The following is a 22904-nucleotide window of genomic DNA, read 5'->3' on the forward strand; positions in this document are numbered from 1 at the left end:
GACGATGAAACACAGAAATTGCATTGGAATTAAATACAAAAGTCACAATGCCGACTTAAGTACAAGAAGACTGACTCTTCATACTGACTATGTTTTCAACCATTCCTGTGACACTAGTAATAGATTCCGATGCTTCACTTCAGGTTTACTGTATCCCTCTGACCTTCTTAGTGACGATGAAACACAGAAATTGCATCGGAATTAAATAGAAAAGGCACAATGCCGACTTAAGTACATGAAGACTGACTCTTCTTACTGTCTATGATTTGAACCATTCCTGTGACACTAGTCATAGATTCCGACGCTTCACTTCAGGTTTACTGTATCCCTTGTACCTTCTTATTGACGATGAAACACAGAAATTGCTTCGGAATTAAATACAAATGGCACAATGCCGACTTAAGTACATGAAGACCGACTCTTCTTATTGACAAGGATTTGAACCATTCCTGTGATACTAGTTATAGATTCCGATGCTTCACTTCAGGTTTACTGTATCCTTTGGACATTCTCATTGACGATGAAACACAGAAATTGAATCGGAATTAAATACAAATGGCACAATGCCGACTTAAGTACAAGAAGACTGACTTTTCTTACTGTCTATGTTTTGAACCATTCCTGTGGCACTAGTTATAGATTCCGATGCTTCACACCAGGTTTACTATATCCCTTGGACCTTCTTAATGGCGATGAAACACAGAAATTGCATCGGAATTAAATACAAAAGGCACAATGCCGACTTAAGGACAAGAAGACTGACTCTTCTTACTGACTATGTTTTGAATTATTCCTGTGACACTAGTTATAGATTCCGATGCTTCACTTCAGGTTTACTGTATCCCTCTGACCTTCTTATTGACGATGAAACTCAGAAATAGCATTGGAATTAAATACAAAAGGCACAATGCCGACTTAAGTACAAGAAGACTGACTCTTCTTACTGTATATGTTTTAACCATTCCTGTGACACTGGTTTTAGATTCCGATGCTTCACTTCAGGTTTACTGTATCCCTCTGCCCTTCGTGTTGACGGTGACACACAGAAATTGCATCGGAATTAAATACGAAAGGCACAATGCCGACTTAAGTACAAGAAGACTGACTCTTCTTACTGACTATGTTTTCAACCATTCCTGTGACACTAGTTATAGATTCCGATGCTTCACTTCAGGTTTACTGTATCCCTCTGACCTTCTTAGTGACGATGAAACACAGAAATTGCATCGGAATTAAATAGAAATGGCACAATGCCGACTTAAGTACATGAAGACTGACTCATCTTACTGTCTATGTTTTGAACCATTCCTGTGACACTAGTTATAGATTCCGACGCTTCACTTCAGGTTTACTGCATCCCTTGTACCTTCTTATTGACGATGAAACACAGAAATTGCTTCGGAATTAAATACAAAAGGCATAATGCCGACTTAAGTACATGAAGACCGCCTCTTCTTATTGACAAGGATTTGAACCATTCCTGTGATACTAGTTATATATTCCGATGCTTCACTTCAGGTTTACTGTATCCCTTGGACATTCTTAGTGACGATGAAACACAGAAATTGCATCAGAATTAAATAGAAAAGCCACAATGCCAACTTAAGTACAAGAAGACTGACTCTTCGTACTGTCTACGTTTGGAGCCATTCCTGTGACAATAGTTATAGATTACGATGCGTCACTTCAGGTTTACTGTTTCCCTTGGACCTTCTTATTGACGATGAATCACAGAAATTGCATCGGAAATAAATAGAAAAGGCACAATGCCGACTTAAGTACAAGAAGACTGACTCTTCTTACTGTCTATATTTTGAACCATTCCAGTGTCACTAGTTATAGATTCCGATGCTTCCCTTCAGGTTTACTGTATCACTTTTACCTTCTTATTGACGATGAAACACTGATATTGCATCGGAATTAAATACAAAACGCACAGTGCCGACTTAAGTACAAGAATACCGACTCTTCTTACTGTCTATGTTTTGAACCATTACTGTGACTCTAGTTATAGATTCCGGTGCTTCACTCCAGGTTTACTATATCCCTTGGACCTACTTCTTGACGATGAAACACAGAAATTGCATCGGAATTAAATACAAAAGGCACAATGCCGACCTAAGGACAAGAAGACTGACTCTTCTTCCTGACTATGTTTTGAACCATTCCTGTGACACTAGTTATAGACTCCGATGCTTGACTTCATGTTTACTGTATCCCTCTGACCTTCTTAGTGACGATGAAACACAGAAATTGCATCGGAATTAAATAGAAAAGGCACAATGCCGATTTAAGTACAAGAAGACTGACTCTACTTACTGTCTATGTTTTGATCCAATCCTTTGACACTAGTTGTAGATTCCGATGCTTCACGTCAGGTTTACTGTATCCCTTGGACCTTCTTATTGACGATGAAACACAGAAATTGCATCGGAATTAAATACAAAAGGCACAATGCCGACTTAAGTACAAGAACACTGACTCTTCCTATTGTCTATGTTTTGAACAATCCTGTGATACTTGTTATAGATTCCGATGCTTCACTTCAGGTTTACTGTATCCCTTGGACATTCTTATTGACGATGAAACACTGAAATTGCACCGGAATTAAATACAAAAGGCACAATGCCGACTTAAGTACAAGAGGACTGACTCTTCTTACTGTCTATGATTTGAACCATTCCTGTGACACTAGTTACAGATTCCGATGCTTCACTCCAGGTTTACTTTATAACTTGGACCTTCTTATTGACGATGAAACACAGAAATTGTTTCGGAATTAAATACAAAAGGCACAATGCCGACTTAAGGACTAGAAGGCTGACACTTCTTACTGACTATGTTTTGAACCATTCCTGTGACACTATTTATAAATCCCGATGCTTCACTTCAGGTTTTCTGTATCCCTCGGACCTTCTTATTGACGATGAATCTCAGAAATAGCATCGGAATTAAATACAAAAGCCACAATGCCGACTTAAGTACAAGAAGACTGACTCTTCTTACTGACTATGTTTTGAACCATTCCTGTGACACTAGTAATAGATTCCGATGCTTCACTTCAGGTTTACTGTATCCCTTGGACCTTCTTATTGACGATGAAACTCAGAAATAGCTTCGGAATTAAATACAAAAGGCAAAATGCCGACTTAAGTATAGGAAGACTGACTCTTCTTACTGTCTATGCTTTGAACCATTCCTGTGACACTAGTTATAGATTCCTATGCTACACTCCACGTTTATTGTATCCCTTGGACCTTCTTATTGACGATGAAACACAGAAATTGCATCGGAATTAAATACAAAAGGCACAATACCGACTTTTGTACAAGAAGACTCACTCTTCTTCCTGACTGTGTTTTGAACCAAACCTGTGACACTAGTTATAGATTCAGATGCTTCACCTCAGGTTTACTGTATCCCTCAAACTTTCGTATTGACGATGAAACACAGAAATTGTATCGGAATTAAATAGAAAAGGCACATTGCCGACTTAAGTACAAGAAGACTAACTCTTCTTACTGTCTATGTTTTGAACCTTTCCTGTGACACTTGTTATAGATTCCGATGCTTCACTTCAGGTTTATTGTATCCCTCTGACCTCCTTATTGACGATGAAACACAGAAATTGCGTCGGAATCAAATAGAAAAGGCACAATGTCGACTTAAGTACAAAAGGACTGACTCTTCTTTCGGTCTATGTTTTGAACCATTCCTGTGACTCTAGTGATAGATTCCGATGCTTCACTCCAGGTTTACTGTATCCCTTGGACCTTCTTATTGACGATCAAACACAGAAATTGCATCGGAGTTAAATAGAAAAGGCACAATGCCGACTTAAGTACATGAAGACTGACTCTTCCTACTGTCTATGTTTTGAACCATTCCTGTGACACTAGTTATAGATTCCGATGCTTCACTTCAGGTTTACTGTATCCCTCTGACCTTACTGCCGATGAAACACAGAAATTGCACCGGAATTAAATACAAAAGGCACAATGCCGACTTAAGGATAAGAAGACTGACTCTTCTTCCTGACTATGTTTTGAACCAAACCTGTGACACTAGTTATAGATTCAGATGCTTCACCTCAGGTTTACTGTATCCCTCTGACTTTCGTATTGACGATGAAACACAGAAATTGCTTCGGAATTAAATAGAAAAGGCACAATGCCGACTTACGTACAAGAAGACTGTCTCTTCCTACTGTCTATGTTTTGAACCGTTCCTTTGGCAATAGTTTTGGATTCCGATGCTTCACTTCATGTTTACTGTATTTCTCTGACCTTCTTTTTGACGATGAAACACAGAAATTGCATCGGAATTAAATACAAAAGGCACATTGCCGAATTAAGTACATGAAGACTGACTCTTCCTACTGTCTATGTTTTGAACCATTCCTGTGACACTAGTTATAGATTCCGATGCTTCACTTCAGGTTTACTGTATCCCTCTGACCTTACTGCCGATGAAACACAGAAATTGCACCGGAATTAAATACAAAAGGCACAATGCCGACTTAAGGATAAGAAGACTGACTCTTCTTACTGACTATGTTTTGAACGATTCCTGTGACACTAGTTACAGATTCCGATGCTTCACTTCAGGTTTACTGTATCCCTCTGACGTTCTTATTGACGATGAAACTCAGAAATTGCTTCGGAATTAAATACAAAAGCCACAATGCCGACTTAAGTACAAGAAGACTGACTCTTCGTACTGTCTATGTGTGGGACCATTCCTGTACCACTAGTTATAGATTCCGATGCTTCACTGCAGGTTTACTGTTTCCCTTGGACCTTCCTACTGGCGATGAAACACAGAAATTGCATGGGAAGTAAATACAAAAGGCACAATGCCGACTTAAGTATGAGGTGACTGACTCTTCGTACTGTCTATGTTTGAACCATTTCTGTGACACTAGTTATAGAGTCCGATGCTTCACTTCAGGTTTACTGTATGCCTTGGACCTTCTTATTGACGATGAATCACAGAAATTGCATCGGAAATAAATACAAAAGGCACAATGCCGACTTAAGTACAAGAAGACTGACTCTTCTTACTGTCTACATTTTGAACTATTCCAGTGACACTAGTTATAGATTCCGATGCTTCACTTCATGATTACTGTATCCCTCTGACATTCTTATTGACGATGATACACTCAAATTGCACCGGAATTAAATACAAAAGGCACAATGCTGACTTAAGTACATGAGGACTGACTCTTCTTACTGTCTATGCTTTGAACCATTCCTGTGACACTAGTTACAGATTCCGATGCTTCACTCCAGGTTTACTACATCCCTTGGACCTTCTTATTGACAATGAAACACAGAAATTGTATCGGAATTAAATACAAAAGGCACAATGCCGACTTAAGGACAAGAAGACTGACTCTTCTTACTGTCTATGTTTTGAACCATTCCTGTGACACTAGTTATAGACTTCGATGCTTCACTCCAGGTTTGCTATATCCCTTGGACCTTCTTATAAACGGTGAAATTCAGAAATTGCATCGGAATTAAATACAAAAGGCACAATGCTGACTGAAGTACAAGAAGACTGACTCGTCTACCTGACTATGTGTTGAACCATTTGTGTGACACTAGGTATAGATTCCGATGCTTCACCTCAGGTTTACTTTATCCCTTGGACATTCTTAGTGACGATGAAACACAGAAATTGCATCAGAATTAAATAGAAAAGCCACAATGCCAACTTAAGTACAAGAAGACTGACTCTTCGTACTGTCTACGTTTGGAACCATTCCTGTGACAATAGTTATAGATTCCGATGCGTCACTTCAGGTTTACTGTTTCCCTTGGACCTTCTTATTGACGATGAATCACAGAAATTGCATCGGAAATAAATAGAAAAGGCACAATGCCGACTTAAGTACAAGAAGACTGACTCTTCTTACTGTCTATATTTTGAACCATTCCAGTGACACTAGTTATAGATTCCGATGCTTCACTTCAGGTTTACTGTATCACTTTTACCTTCTTATTGACGATGAAACACTGATATTGCATCTAAATTAAATACAAAACGCACAATGCCGACTTAAGTACAAGAATACCGACTCTTCTTACTGTCTATGTTTTGAACCATTACTGTGACTCTAGTTATAGATTCCGGTGCTTCACTCCAGGTTTACTGTATCATTTGGACCTACTTCTTGACGATGAAACACAGAAATTGCATCGGAATTAAATACAAAAGGCACAATGCCGACTTAAGTACAAGAAGACTGACTCTTCTTACTGACTATGTTTTGAACCATTCCTGTGACACTAGTTATAGACTCCGATGCTTGACTTCATGTTTACTGTATCCCTCTGACCCTCTTATTGACGATGAATCACAGAAATAGCATCGGAATTAAATACAAAAGGCACAATGCCGACTTAAGTACAAGAAGACTGACTCTTCTTACTGTATATGTTTGAACCATTCCTTTGACACTGGTTATAGATTCCGATGCTTCACTACAGGTTTACTGTATCACTCTGACCTTCTTATTGACGGGGAAGCACAGAAATTGCATCGGAATTAAATACGAAAGGCACAATGCCGACTTACGTTCAAGAAGGCTGACTCTTCTTACTGACTATGTTTTGAACCATTCCTGTGACACTAGTTATAGATTCCGATGCTTCACTTCCGGTTTACTGTATCCCTCTGACCTTCTTAGTGACGATGAAACACAGAAATTGCATCGGAATTAAATAGAAAAGGCACAATGCCGATTTAAGTACAAGAAGACTGACTCTTCTTACTGTCTATGTTTTGAACCAATCCTTTGACACTAGTTGTAGATTCCGATGCTTCACTTCAGGTTTACTGTATCCCTTGGACCTTCTTATTGACGATGAAGCACAGAAATTGCATCGGAATTAAATACAAAAGGCACAATGCCGACTTAAGTACAAGAGGACTGACTCTTCTTACTGTCTATGATTTGAACCATTCCTGTGACACTAGTTACAGATTCCGATGCTTCACTCCAGGTTTACTTTATAACTTGGACCTTCTTATTGACGATGAAACACAGAAATTGTATCAGAATTAAATACAAAAGGCACAATGCCGACTTAAGGACTAGAAGGCTGACACTTCTTACTGACTATGTTTTGAACCATTCCTGTGACACTATTTATAAATCCCGATGCTTCACTTCAGGTTTTCTGTATCCCTCTGACCTTCTTATTGACGATGAAACTCAGAAATAGCATCGGAATTAAATACAAAAGCCACAATGCCGACTTAAGTACAAGGAGACTGACTCTTCTCACTGTCTATGTCTTGAACCATTCCATTGACACTAGTTACAGATTCCAATGCTTCACTCCAGGTTTACTGTATACCTTGGACCTTCTTATCGACGATGAAACACAGAACTTGCATCGGAATTAAATAGAAAAAGGCACAATGCCGACGTACGTACAAGAAGACTGACTCTTCTTACTGACTATGTTTTGAACCATTCCTGTGACACTAGTAATAGATTCCGATGCTTCACTTCAGGTTTACTGTATCCCTTGGACCTTCTTATTGACGATGAAACTCAGAAATAGCTTCGGAATTAAATACAAAAGGCAAAATGCCGACTTAAGTATACGAAGACTGACTCTTCTTACTGTCTATGCTTTGAACCATTCCTGTGACACTAGTTATAGATTCCTATGCTACACTCCAGGTTTATTGCATCCCTTGGACCTTCGTATTGACGATGAAACACAGAAATTGCATCGGAATTAAATACATAAGGCACAATACCGACTTATGTACAAGAAGACTCACTCTTCTTCCTGACTATGTTTTGAACCAAACCTGTGACACTAGTTATAGATTCAGATGCTTCACCTCAGGTTTACTGTATCCCTCTGACTTTCGTATTGACGATGAAACACAGAAATTGCATCGGAATTAAATAGAAAAGGCACAATGCCGACTTAAGTACAAGTGGACTGACACTTCTTACGGTCTATGTTTTGAACCATTCCTGTGACACTAGTTATAGATTCCGATGCTTCACTTCAGGTTTACTGTATCCCTCTGACCTTACTGCCGATGAAACACAGAAATTGCACCGGAATTAAATACAAAAGGCACAATGCCGACTTAAGGATAAGAAGACTGACTCTTCTTCCTGACTATGTTTTGAACCAAACCTGTGACACTAGTTATAGATTCAGATGCTTCACCTCAGGTTTACTGTATCCCTCTGACTTTCGTATTGACGATGAAACACAGAAATTGCATCGGAATTAAATAGAAAAGGCACAATGCCGACTTATGTACAAGAAGACTGACTCTTCCTACTGTCTATGTTTTGAACCGTTCATTTGGCACTAGTTTTGGATTCCGATGCTTCACTTCATGTTTACTGTATCCCTCTGACCTTCTTTTTGACGATGAAACACAGAAATTGCATCGGAATTAAATACAAAAGGCACAATGTCGACTTAAGTACATGAAGACTGACTCTTCCTACTGTCTATGTTTTGAACCATTCCTGTGACACTAGTTATAGATTCCGATGCTTCACTTCAGGTTTACTGTATCCCTCTGACCTTACTGCCGATGAAACACAGAAATTGCACCGGAATTAAATACAAAAGGCACAATGCCGACTTAAGGATAAGAAGACTGACTCTTCTTACTGACTATGTTTTGAACCATTCCTGTGACACTAGTTACAGATTCCGATACTTCACTTCAGGTTTACTGTATCCCTCTGACGTTCTTATTGACGATGAAACTCAGAAATTGCTTCGGAATTAAATACAAAAGCCACAATGCCGACTTAAGTACAAGAAGACTGACTCTTCGTACTGTCTATGTGTGGAACCATTCCTGTGACACTAGTTATATATTCCGATGCTTCACTGCAGGTTTACTGTTTCCCTTGGACCTTCTTATTGACGATGAATCACAGAAATTGCATCGGAATTAAATACAAAAGGCACAATGCCGACTTAAGTACAAGAAGACTGACTCTTCTTAGTGTCTACATTTGGAACTATTCCAGTGACACTAGTTATAGATTCCGATGCTTCACTTCATGATTACCGTATCCCTCTGACATTCTTATTGACGATGATACATTGAAATTGCACCGGAATTAAATACAAAAGGCACAATGCTGACTTAAGTACAAGAGGACTGACTCTTCTTACTGTCTATGCTTTGAACCATTCCTGTGACACTAGTTACAGATTCCGATGCTTCACTCTAGGATTACTATATCCCTTGGACCTTCTTATTGACAATGGAACACAGAAATTGTATCGGAATTAAATACAAAAGGCACAATGCCGACTTAAGGACAAGAAGACTGACTCTTCTTACTGACTATGTTTTGAACCATTCCTGTGACACTATTTATAAATCCCGATGCTTCACTTCAGGTTTACTGTATCCCTCTGACCTTCTTATTGACGATGAAACTCAGAAATAGCATCGGAATTAAACACAAAAGGCACAATGCCGACTTAAGTACAAGAACACTGACTCTTCCTACTGTCTATGTTTTGAACCATTCCTGTGACACTAGTTATAGATTCCGACGCTTCACTTCAGGTTTACTGTATCCCTTGTACCTTCTTATTGACGATGAAACACAGAAATTGCATCGGAATTAAATACAAAAGGCACAATGCCGCCTTAAGTACATGAAGACCGACTCTCCTTATTGACAATGATTTGAACCATTCCTGTAATACTTTTTATAGATTCCGATGTTTCACTTCAGGTTTACTGTATCCCTTGGACATTCTTATTAACGATGATACACTGAAATTGCACCGGAATTAAATACAAAAGGCACAATGCTGACTTAAGTACAAGAGGCCTGACTCTTCTTACTGTCTATGCTTTGAACCATTCCTGTGACACTAGTTACAGATTCCGATGCTTCACTCCAGGTTTACTATATCCCTTGGACCTTCTTATTGACAATGAAACACAGAAATTGTATCGGAATTAAATACAAAAGGCACAATGCCAACTTAAGGACAAGAAGACTGACTCTTCTTACTGACTATGCTTTGAACCATTCCTGTGACACTATTTATAAATCCCGATGCTTCACTTCAGGTCTACTGTATCCCTCTGACCTTCTTATTGACGATGAAACTCAGAAATAGCATCGGAATAAAACACAAAAGGCACAATGCCGACTTAAGTACAAGATCACTGACTCTTCCTACTGTCTATGTTTTGAACCATTCCTGTGACACTAGTTATAGATTCCGACGCTTCACTTCAGGTTTACTGTATCCCTTGTACCTTCTTATTGACGATGAAACACAGAAATTGCATCGGAATTAAATACAAAAGGCACAATGCCGACTCAAGTACATGAAGACCGACTCTCCTTATTGACAATGATTTGAACCATTCCTGTGATACTTATTATAGATTCCGATGTTTCACTTCAGGTTTACTGTATCCCTTGGACATTCTTATTGACGATGATAGACTGAAATTGCACCGGAATTAAATACAAAGGGCACAATGATGACTTAAGTACAAGAGGACTGACTCTTCTTACTGTCTATGCTTTGAACCATTCCTGTGACACTAGTTACAGATTCCGATGCTTCACTCCAGGTTTACTATATCCCTTGGAGCTTCTTATTGACAATGAAACACAGAAATTGTATCGGAATCAAATACAAAAGGCACAATGCCGACTTAAGGATAAGAAGACTGACTCTTCTTACTGACTATGTTTTGAACCATTCCTGTGACACTATTTATAAATCCCGATGCTTCACTTCAGGTTTACTGTATCCCTCTGACCTTCTTATTGACGATGAAACTCAGAAATAGCATCGGAATTAAATACAAAAGCCACAATGCCGACTTAAGTACAAGAAGACTGACTCTTCTCACTGTCTATGTCTTGAACCATTCCATTGACACTAGTTACAGATTCCGATGCTTCACTCCAGGTTTACTGTATCCCTTGGACCTTCTTATCGACGATGAAACACAGAAAATGCATCGGAATTAAATAGAAAAGGCACAATGCCGACGTACGTACAAGAAGACTGACTCTTCTTACTGACTATGTTTTGAACCATTCCTGTGACACTAGTTACAGATTCCGATGCTTCACTTCAGGTTTACTGTATCCCTCTGACGTTCTTATTGACGTTGAAACTCAGAAATTGCCTCAGAATTAAATACAAAAGCTACAATGCCGACTTAAGTACAAGAAGACTGATTCTTCGTACTGTCTATGTGTGGAACCATTCCTGTGACACTAGTTATAGATTCCGATGCTTCACTTCAGGTTTACTGTATGCCTTGGACCTTCTTATTGACGATGAATCACAGAAATTGCATCGGAATTAAATACAAAAGGCACAATGCCGACTTAAGTATGAGATGACTGACTCTTCCTACTGTCTATGTTTTGAACCATTTCTGTGACACTAGTTATAGAGTCCGATGCTTCACTTCAGGTTTACTGTATGCCTTGGACCTTCTTATTGACGATGAATCACAGAAATTGCATCGGAATTAAATACAAAAGGCACAATGCCGACTTAAGTATAAGAAGACTGACTCTTCTTACTGTCTATATTTTGAACTATTCCAGTGACACTAGTTATAGATTCCGATGCTTCACTTCTTGTTTACTGTATCCCTTGGACCTTCTTATTAACGATGAAACACAGAAATTGCATCGGAATTAAATACAAACGGCACAATGCCGACTTAAGTACAAGAAGACCGACTCTTCTTACTGTCTATGTTTTGATCCATTACTGTGACTCTATTTATAGATTCTGGTGCTTCACTCCAGGTTTACTGTATCCCTTGGACCCACTTATTGACGATGGAAAACAGAAATTGCATCGGAATTAAATACAAAAGTCACAATGCCGACTCAAGTACAAGAAGACTGACTCTTCTTACTGAATATGTTTGAACCATTCCTGTGACACTTGTTATAGATTCCGATGCTTCACTTCATTTTACTGTATCCCTCTGACCTTCTTATTGACGGTGAAACACAGAAATTGCATCGGAATTAAATACGAAACGCACAATGCCGATATAAGTATAAGAAGACGGTCTCTTCTTACTGACTATATTTTGCACCATTCCTGTGACACTAGTTATAGATTCCGATGCTTCACTTCAGGTTTACTGTATCCCTCTGACCTTCTTATTGTCGATGAAACACAGAAATTGCATTGGAATTAAATAGAAAAGGCACAATGCCGACTTAAGTACAAGAACACTGTCTCTTCCCACTGTCTACGTTTTGAACCATTCATGTGGCACTAGTTATAGATTCCGACGCTTCACTTCAGGTTAACTGTATCTCTTGTACCTTCTTATTGACGATGAATCACAGAAATTGCATCGGAATTAAATACAAATGGCACAATGCCGACTTAAGTACAAGAAGACTGACTCTTCTTAGTGTCTATATTTTGAACGATTCCAGTGACACTAGTTATAGATTCCGATGCTTCACTCCAGGTTTGCTATATCGCTTGGACCATCTTATTGACGATGAAACACAGAAATTGCATCGGAATTAAATACAAAAGGCACAATGCCGACTTAAATACAAGAAGACTGACTCTTCTTCCTGACTATGTTTTGAACCACTCTTGTGACACTAGTTACAGATTCCGATGCTTCACCTCATGTTTAGTGTATTCCACTGACCTTCTTATTGACGATGAAACACAGAAATTGCATCGGAATTAAATAGAAAAGGCACAATGCCGACTTAAGTACAAGAAGACTGACTCTTCTTACTGACTATGTTTTGAACCATTCCTGTGACACTAGTAATAGATTCCGATGCTTCACTTCAGGTTTACTGTATCCCTTGGACCTTCTTATTGACGATGAAACTCAGAAATAGCTTCGGAATTAAATACAAAAGGCAAAATGCCGACTTAAGTATACGAAGACTGACTCTTCTTACTGTCTATGCTTTGAACCATTCCTGTGACACTAGTTATAGATTCCTATGCTACACTCCAGGTTTATTGTATCCCTTGGACCTTCGTATTGACGATGAAACACAGAAATTGCATCGGAATTAAATACATAAGGCACAATACCGACTTATGTACAAGAAGACTCACTCTTCTTCCTGACTATGTTTTGAACCAAACCTGTGACACTAGTTATAGATTCAGATGCTTCACCTCAGGTTTACTGTATCCCTCTGACTTTCGTATTGACGATGAAACACAGAAATTGCATCGGAATTAAATAGAAAAGGCACCCTGCCGACTTAAGTACAAGAGGACTGACTCTTCTTACGGTCTATGTTTTGAACCATTCCTGTGACACTAGTTATAGATTCCGATGCTTCACTTCAGGTTTACTGTATCCCTCTGACCTTACTGCCGATGAAACACAGAAATTGCACCGGAATTAAATACAAAAGGCACAATGCCGACTTAAGGATAAGAAGACTGACTCTTCTTCCTGACTATGTTTTGAACCAAACCTGTGACACTAGTTATGGATTCAGATGCTTCACCTCAGGTTTACTGTATCCCTCTGACTTTCGTATTGACGATGAAACACAGAAATTGCATCGGAATTAAATAGAAAAGGCACAATGCCGACTTATGTACAAGAAGACTGACTCTTCCTACTGTCTATGTTTTGAACCGTTCCTTTGGCACTAGTTTTGGATTCCGATGCTTCACTTCATGTTTACTGTATCCCTCTGACCTTCTTTTTGACGATGAAACACAGAAATTGCATCGGAATTAAATACAAAAGGCACAATGTCGACTTAAGTACATGAAGACTGACTCTTCCTACTGTCTATGTTTTGAACCATTCCTGTGACACTAGTTATAGATTCCGATGCTTCACTTCAGGTTTACTGTATCCCTCTGACCTTACTGCCGATGAAACACTAGTTATAGATTGCATCGGAATTAAATACAAAAGGCACAATGCCGTCTTAAGTACATGAAGACCGACTCTCCTTATTGACAATGATTTGAACCATTCCTGTAATACTTGTTATAGATTCCGATGTTTCACTTCAGGTTTACTGTATCCCTTGGACATTCTTATTAACGATGATACACTGAAATTGCACCGGAATTAAATACAAAAGGCACAATGCTGACTTAAGTACAAGAGGCCTGACTCTTCTTACTGCCTATGCTTTGAACCATTCCTGTGACACTAGTTACAGATTCCGATGCTTCACTCCAGGTTTACTATATCCCTTGGACCTTCTTATTGACAATGAAACACAGAAATTGTATCGGAATTAAATACAAAAGGCACAATGCCAACTTAAGGACAAGAAGACTGACTCTTCTTACTGACTATGCTTTGAACCATTCCTGTGACACTATTTATAAATCCCGATGCTTCACTTCAGGTCTACTGTATCTCTCTGACCTTCTTATTGACGATGAAACTCAGAAATAGCATCGGAATAAAACACAAAAGGCACAATGCCGACTTAAGTACAAGAACACTGACTCTTCCTACTGTCTATGTTTTGAACCATTCCTGTGACACTAGTTATAGATTCCGACGCTTCACTTCAGGTTTACTGTATCCCTTGTACCTTCTTATTGACGATGAAACACAGAAATTGCATCGGAATTAAATACAAAAGGCACAATGCCGACTCAAGTACATGAAGACCGACTCTCCTTATTGACAATGATTTGAACCATTCCTGTGATACTTATTATAGATTCCGATGTTTCACTTCAGGTTTACTGTATCCCTTGGACATTCTTATTGACGATGATAGACCGAAATTGCACCGGAATTAAATACAAAGGGCACAATGCCGACTTAAGTACAAGAGGACTGACTCTTCTTACTGTCTATGCTTTGAACCATTCCTGTGACACTAGTTACAGATTCCGATGCTTCACTCCAGGTTTACTATATCCCTTGGAGCTTCTTATTGACAATGAAACACAGAAATTGTATCGGAATCAAATACAAAAGGCACAATGCCGACTTAAGGATAAGAAGACTGACTCTTCTTACTGACTATGTTTTGAACCATTCCTGTGACACTATTTATAAATCCCGATGCTTCACTTCAGGTTTACTGTATCCCTCTGACCTTCTTATTGACGATGAAACTCAGAAATAGCATCGGAATTAAATACAAAAGCCACAATGCCGACTTAAGTACAAGAAGACTGACTCTTCTCACTGTCTATGTCTTGAACCATTCCATTGACACTAGTTACAGATTCCGATGCTTCACTCCAGGTTTACTGTATCCCTTGGACCTTCTTATCGACGATGAAACACAGAAAATGCATCGGAATTAAATAGAAAAGTCACAATGCCGACGTACGTACAAGAAGACTGACTCTTCTTACTGACTATGTTTTGAACCATTCCTGTGACACTAGTTATAGATTCCGATGCTTCACTTCAGGTTTACTGTATCCCTTGGACCTTCTTATTGACGATGAATCACAGAAATTGTATCGGAATTAAATACAAAAGGCACAATGCCGACTTAAGTACAAGAAGACTGACACTTCTTACTTACTACAATTTGAAACATTCCTGTGACACTAGTTAGAGATTCAGATGCTTCACTTCAGGTTTGATGTATACCTTGGACCTTCTTATTGACGATGAAACACAGAAATTGCACCGGAATTAAATACAAAAGGCACAATGCCGACTTAAGGATAAGAAGACTGACTCTTCTTACTGACTATGTTTTGAACCATTCCTGTGACACTAGTTACAGATTCCGATGCTTCACTTCAGGTTTACTGTATCCCTCTGACGTTCTTATTGACGTTGAAACTCAGAAATTGCCTCAGAATTAAATACAAAAGCTACAATGCCGACTTAAGTACAAGAAGACTGATTCTTCGTACTGTCTATGTGTGGAACCATTCCTGTGACACTAGTTATAGATTCCGATGCTTCACTTCAGGTTTACTGTATGCCTTGGACCTTCTTATTGACGATGAATCACAGAAATTGCATCGGAATTAAATACAAAAGGCACAATGCCGACTTAAGTATGAGATAACTGACTCTTCCTACTGTCTATGTTTTGAACCATTTTTGTGACACTAGTTATAGAGTCCGATGCTTCACTTCAGGTTTACTGTATGCCTTGGACCTTCTTATTGACGATGAATCACAGAAATTGCATCGGAATTAAATACAAAAGGCACAATGCCGACTTAAGTATAAGAAGACTGACTCTTCTTACTGTCTATATTTTGAACTATTCCAGTGACACTAGTTATAGATTCCGATGCTTCACTTCTTGTTTACTGTATCCCTTGGACCTTCTTATTAACGATGAAACACAGAAATTGCATCGGAATTAAATACAAAAGGCACAATGCCGACTTAAGTACAAGAAGACCGACTCTTCTTACTGTCTATGTTTTGATCCATTACTGTGACTCTATTTATAGATTCTGGTGCTTCACTCCAGGTTTACTGTATCCCTTGGACCTACTTATTGACGATGAAAAACAGAAATTGCATCGGAATTAATTACAAAGGGCACAATGCCGACTTAAGGACAAGAAGACTGAATCTTCTTACTGACTATGTATTGAACCATTCCTGTGACACTAGTTATAGATTACGATGCTTCACTTTATGTTTACTGTATCCCTCTAACACTCTTATTGACGATGGAAAACAGAAATTGCATCGGAATTAAATACAAAAGTCACAATGCCGACTCAAGTACAAGAAGACTGACTCTTCTTACTGAATATGTTTGAGCCATTCCTGTGACACTTGTTATAGATTCCGATGCTTCACTTCATTTTACTGTATCCCTCTGACCTTCTTATTGACGGTGAAACACAGAAATTGCATCGGAATTAAATACGAAACGCACAATGCCGATATAAGTACAAGAAGACGGTCTCTTCTTACTGACTATATTTTGCACCATTCCTGTGACACTAGTTATAGATTCCGATGCTTCACTTCAGGTTTACTGTATCCCTCTGACCTTCTTATTGTCGATGAAACACAGAAATTGCATTGGAATTAAATAGAAAAGGCACAATGCCGCATTAAGTACAAGAAGATTGACTCTTCTTATTGTCTATGTTTTGAACCAATCCTGTGACACTAGTTGTAGATTCCGAAGCTTCACTTCAGGTTTACTGAAACCCTTGGACCTACTTATTGACGATGAAACACAGAAATTGCATCGGAATTAAATACAAAAGGCACAATGCCTTCATAAGTACAAGAACACTGACTCTTCCCACTGTCTACGTTTTGAACCATTCATGTGGCACTAGTTATAGATTCCGACGCTTCACTTTAGGTTAACTGTATCTCTTGTACCTTCTTATTGACGATGAATCACAGAAATTGCATCGGAATTAAATACAAATGGCACAATGCCGACTTAAGTACAAGAAGACTGACTCTTCTTAGTGTCTATATATTGAACGATTCCAGTGACACTAGTTATAGATTCCAATGCTTCACTACAGGTTTGCTATATCGCTTGGACCATCTTATTGACGATGAAACACAGAAATTGCATCGGAATTAAATACAAAAGGCACAATGCCGACTTAAATACAAGAAGACTGACTCTTCTTCCTGACTATGTTTTGAACCACTCTTGTGACACTAGTTACAGATTCCGATGCTTCACCTCATGTTTAGTGTATTCCACTGACCTTCTTATTGACGATGAAACACAGAAATTGCATCGGAATTAAATAGAAAAGGCACAATGCCGACTTAAGTACAAGAAGACTGACTCTTCTTACTGTCTATGTTTTGAACCTTTCCTGTGACACTTGTAATAGATTCCGATGCTTCACTCCAGGTTTACTGTTTCCCTTGGACCTTCTTATTGACGATGAAACACAGATATTGCATCGGAATTAAATACAAAAGGCACAATGCCGACTTAAGTACAAGAAGAGTGACTCTTCCTACTGTCTTTGTTTTGAACCATACCTGTGACACTAGTTACAGATTCCGATGCTTCACTTCAGGTCTACTGTATCCCTCTGACCTTATTGCCGATGAAACACAGAAATTGCATCGGAACTAAATACAAAAGGCACAATGCCGACTTACGGACAAGAAGACTGACTCTTCTTACTGACTATGCTTTGAACCATTCCTGCGACTCTAGTTATAGATTCCGATGCTTCACTTCAGGTTTACTGTATCCCTCTGACGTTCTTATTGACGATGAAACTCAGAAATTGCATCGGAATTAAATACAAAAGCCACAATTCCGACTTAAGTACAAGAAGACTGACTCTTCGTACTGTCTATATGTGGAACCATTCCTGTGACACTAGTTATAGATTCCAATGCTTCACTTCAGGTTTACTGTTTCCCTTGGACCTTCTTACTGACGATGAAGCACAGAAATTGCATCGGAAGTAAATACAAAAGTCACAATGCCGACTTAAGTATGAGATGACTGACTCTTCCTACTGTCTATGTTTTGAACTATTTCTGTGACACTAGTTATAGAGTCCGATGCTTCACTTCAGGTTTACTGGATGCCTTGGACCTTCTTATTGACGATGAATCACAGAAATTGCATCGGAATTAAATACAAAAAGCACTATGCCGACTTAAGTACAAGAAGACTGACTCTTCTTACTGTCTATATTTTGAACTATTCCAGTGACACTAGTTATAGAGTCCGATGCTTCACTTCAGGTTTACTGGATGCCTTGGACCTTCTTATTGACGATGAATCACAGAAATTGCATCGGAATTAAATACAAAAAGCACTATGCCGACTTAAGTACAAGAAGACTGACTCTTCTTACTGTCTATATTTTGAACTATTCCAGTGACACTAGTTACAGATTCCGATGCTTCACTTCAGGTTTGCTGTATACCTTGGACCTTCTTTTTGACGATGAAACACAGAAATTGTATCGGAATTAAATGCAAGAGGCACAATGCCGACTTACGTACAAGAAGACTGACTCTTCCCACTGTCTATGTTTTGAACCATTCCTGTGACACTAGTTTTGGATCCCGATGCTTCACTTCAGGTTTACTGTATCCCTCTGAGGTTCTTATTGACGACGAAAAACAGAAATTGCATCGGAATTAATACAAAAGGCACAATGCCGACTTAAGTACAAGAAGACTGACTCTTCCTACTGTCTATGTTTTGAACCATTCCTGTAACACTAGTTATAAAGTCCGATGCTTCACTTCAGGTTTACTGTATCCCTCTGACCTTATTGCCGATGAAACACAGAAATTGCATCGCAATTAAATACAAAAGGCACAATGCCGACTTAAGGACAAGAAGTCTGACTCTTCTTACTGACTATGTTTTGAACCATTCCTGTGACACTAGTTATAGATTCCGATGCTTCACTTCAGGTTTACTGTATCCCTCTGACCTCATTGCCGATGAATCACAGAAATTGCATCGGAATTAAATACAAAAGGCACAATGCCGACTTAAGTGCAAGAACATTGACTCTTCCAACTGTCTATGTTTTGAACCATTCCTGTGGCACTAGTTGTAGAATCCGACGCTTCACTTCAGGTTAACTGTATCCCTTGTACCTTCTTATTGACGATGATCACAGAGATTGCATCGGAATTATATACAAAAGCCACAATGAAGACTTAAGTACAAGAAGACTGACTCTTCTTACTGTCTATATTTTGAAACATTCCAGTGACACTAGTTATAGATTCCGATGCTTCACTTCAGGTTTACTGTATCCCTTGGACCTTCTTATTGACGATGAAACACAGAAATTGCATTGGAATTAAATACAAAAGTCACAAAGCCGACTTAAGTACAAGAAGACCGACTCTTCTTACTGTGTATGATTTGAACCATTACTGTGACTCTAGTTATAGATTCCGGTGCTTCACTCCAGGTTTACTGTATCCCTTAGACCTACTTATTGACGATGAAACACAGAAATTGCAACGGAATTAAATACAAGAGGCACAATGCCGACTTTATTACAAGAAGACTGACTCTTCTTACTGAGTATGTTTTGAACCATTCCTGTGACACTAGTTATAGATTCCGATGCATCACTTCATGTGTACTGTATCCCTCTGACCCTCTTATTGACGATGAAACACAGAAATTGCATCGGAATTAAATACAAAAGTCACAATGCTGACTTAAGTACAAGAAGAATGACTCTTCTTACTGTATATGTTTGAACCATTCCTGTGACACTAGTTATAGATTCCGATGCTACACTCCAGGTTTACTGTATCCCTTGGATCTTCTTATTGACGATGAAACACAGAAATTGCATCGGAATTATATACAAAAGGCCCAATGCCGACTTAGGTACAAGAAGACTGACTCTTCTTCCTGACTATGTTTTGAACCATTCCTGTGACACTAGTTATAGATTCCGATGCCTCACCTCAGGTTTACTGTATCCCTCTGACCTTCTTATTGACGATGAAACACAGAAATTGCATCGAAATTAAATAGAACAGGCACAATGCCGACTTAAGTACAAGATGACTGACTCTTCTTACTGTCTATGTTTTGAACCTTTCCTGTGACTCTTGTTATAGATTCCGATGCTTGACTCCAGGTTTACTGTATCCCTTGGACCTTCTTTTTGACGATGAAACACAGATATTGCATCGGAAATAAATAGAAAAGGCACTATGCCGACTTAAGTACAAGAAGACTGACTCTTCTTACTGATTATAGTTTGAACCATTCCTGTGACACTAGTTATAGATCCCGATGCTTTACGTCAGGTTTACTGTATACCTTGGACCTTCTTATTGACGATGAAACACAGAAATTGCATCGGAATTTTATACTAAAGGCACAATACCGACTTAAGTACAAGAAGACTGACACTCCGTACTGCCTATGTTTTGAACCATTCCTGTGACACTAGTTGTGGATTCCGATGCTTCACTTCAGGTTTACTGTATGCCTCTGACCTTCTTATTGACGATGAAACACAGAAATTGCATCGGAATTAAATACAAAAGGCAACAATGCCAACTTAAGGACAAGAAGACTGACTCTTCTTACTGACAATGCTTTGAACCATTCCTGTGACACTAGTTACAGATTCCGATGCTTCACTTCAGGTTTACTGTATCCCTTGGACCTTCGTATTGACGATGAAACACAGAAATTGCATCGGATTTAAATACAAAAGGCAAAATGCCGACTTAAGTACACAAACACTGACTCTTCTTACTGTCAATGTTTTGAACCATACCTGTGACACTAGTTATTGATTCCCATGCTTCACTTCAGGTTTATTGTATCCCTCTACCTTCTTATTGACGATGAAACACTGAAATTGCATCGGAACCAAATAGAATAGGCACAATGTCGACTTAAGTACAAGAAGACTGACTCTTCTTACTGACTATGTTTTGAACCATTCCTGTGACACTAGGTATAGATTCCGATGCTTTACTTAATGTTTCTGTATACCTTGGACCTTCTTATTGACGATGAAACACAGAAATTGCATCGGAATTATATACAAAAGGCACAATGCCGACTTAAGTACAAGAAGACTGACTCTTCGGACTGCCTTTGTTTTGAACCATTTCTATGACACTAGTTGTGGATTCCGATGCTTCACTTCAGGTTTACTGTATCCCTCTGACCCTCTTATTGACGATGAAACACAGAAATAGCATCGGAATTAAATACAAAAGTCACAATGCTGACTTAAGTACAAGAAGAATGACTCTTCTTACTGTATATGTTTAAACCATTCCTGTGACACTAGTTATAGATTCCGATGCTACAATCCAGGTTTACTGTATCCCTTGGACCTTCTTATTGACGATGAAACACAGAAATTGCATCGGAATTATATACAAAAGGCCCAATGCCGACTTAAGTACAAGAAGACTGACTCTTCTTCCTGACTATGTTTTGAACCATTCCTGTGACACTAGTTATAGATTCCGATGCCTCACCTCTGGTTTACTGTATCCCTCTGACCTTCTTATTGACGATGAAACACAGAAATTGCATCGGAATTAAATAGAACAGGCACAATGCCGAATTAAGTACAAGATGACTGACTCTCCTTACTGTCTATCTTTTGAACCTTTCCTGTGACACTTGTTATAGATTCCGATGCTTGACTCCAGGTTTACTGTATCCCTTGGACATTCTTATTGACGATGAAACACAGATATTGCATAGGAAATAAATAGAAAAGGCACAATGCCGACTTAAGTACAAGAAGACTGACTCTTCTTACTGATTATAGTTTGAACCATTCCTGTGACACTAGTTATAGATCCCGATGCTTTACGTCAGGTTTACTGTATACCTTGGACCTTCTTATTGACGATTAAACACAGAAATTGCTTCGGAATTTTATACAAAAGGCACAATACCGACTTAAGTACAAGAAGACTGACACTCCGTACTGCCTATGTTTTGGACCATTCCTGTGACACTAGTTGTGGATTCCGATGCTTCACTTCAGGTTTACTGTATGCCTCTGACCTTCTTATTGACGATGAAACACAGAAATTGCATCGGAATTAAATACAAAAGGCAACAATGCCAACTTAAGGACAAGAAGACTGACTCTTCTTACTGACTATGCTTTGAACCATTCCTGTGACACTAGTTACAGATTCCGATGCTTCACTTCAGGTTTACTGTATCCCTTGGACCTTCGTATTGACGATGAAACACAGAAATTGCATCGGATTTAAATACAAAAGGCAAAATGCCGACTTAAGTACACAAACACTGACTCTTCTTACTCTCAATGTTTTGAACCATACCTGTGACACTAGTTATTGATTCCGATGCTTCACTTCAGGTTTACTGTATCCCTCTGACCTTCTTATTGACGATGAAACACTGAAATTGCATCGGAACCAAATAGAATAGGCACAATGTCGACTTAAGT

The sequence above is a fragment of the Schistocerca serialis genome, chromosome 8 (assembly GCF_023864345.2).
Source record: "Schistocerca serialis cubense isolate TAMUIC-IGC-003099 chromosome 8, iqSchSeri2.2, whole genome shotgun sequence".
NCBI classification, from domain to species: Eukaryota; Metazoa; Arthropoda; class Insecta; order Orthoptera; family Acrididae; genus Schistocerca; species Schistocerca serialis.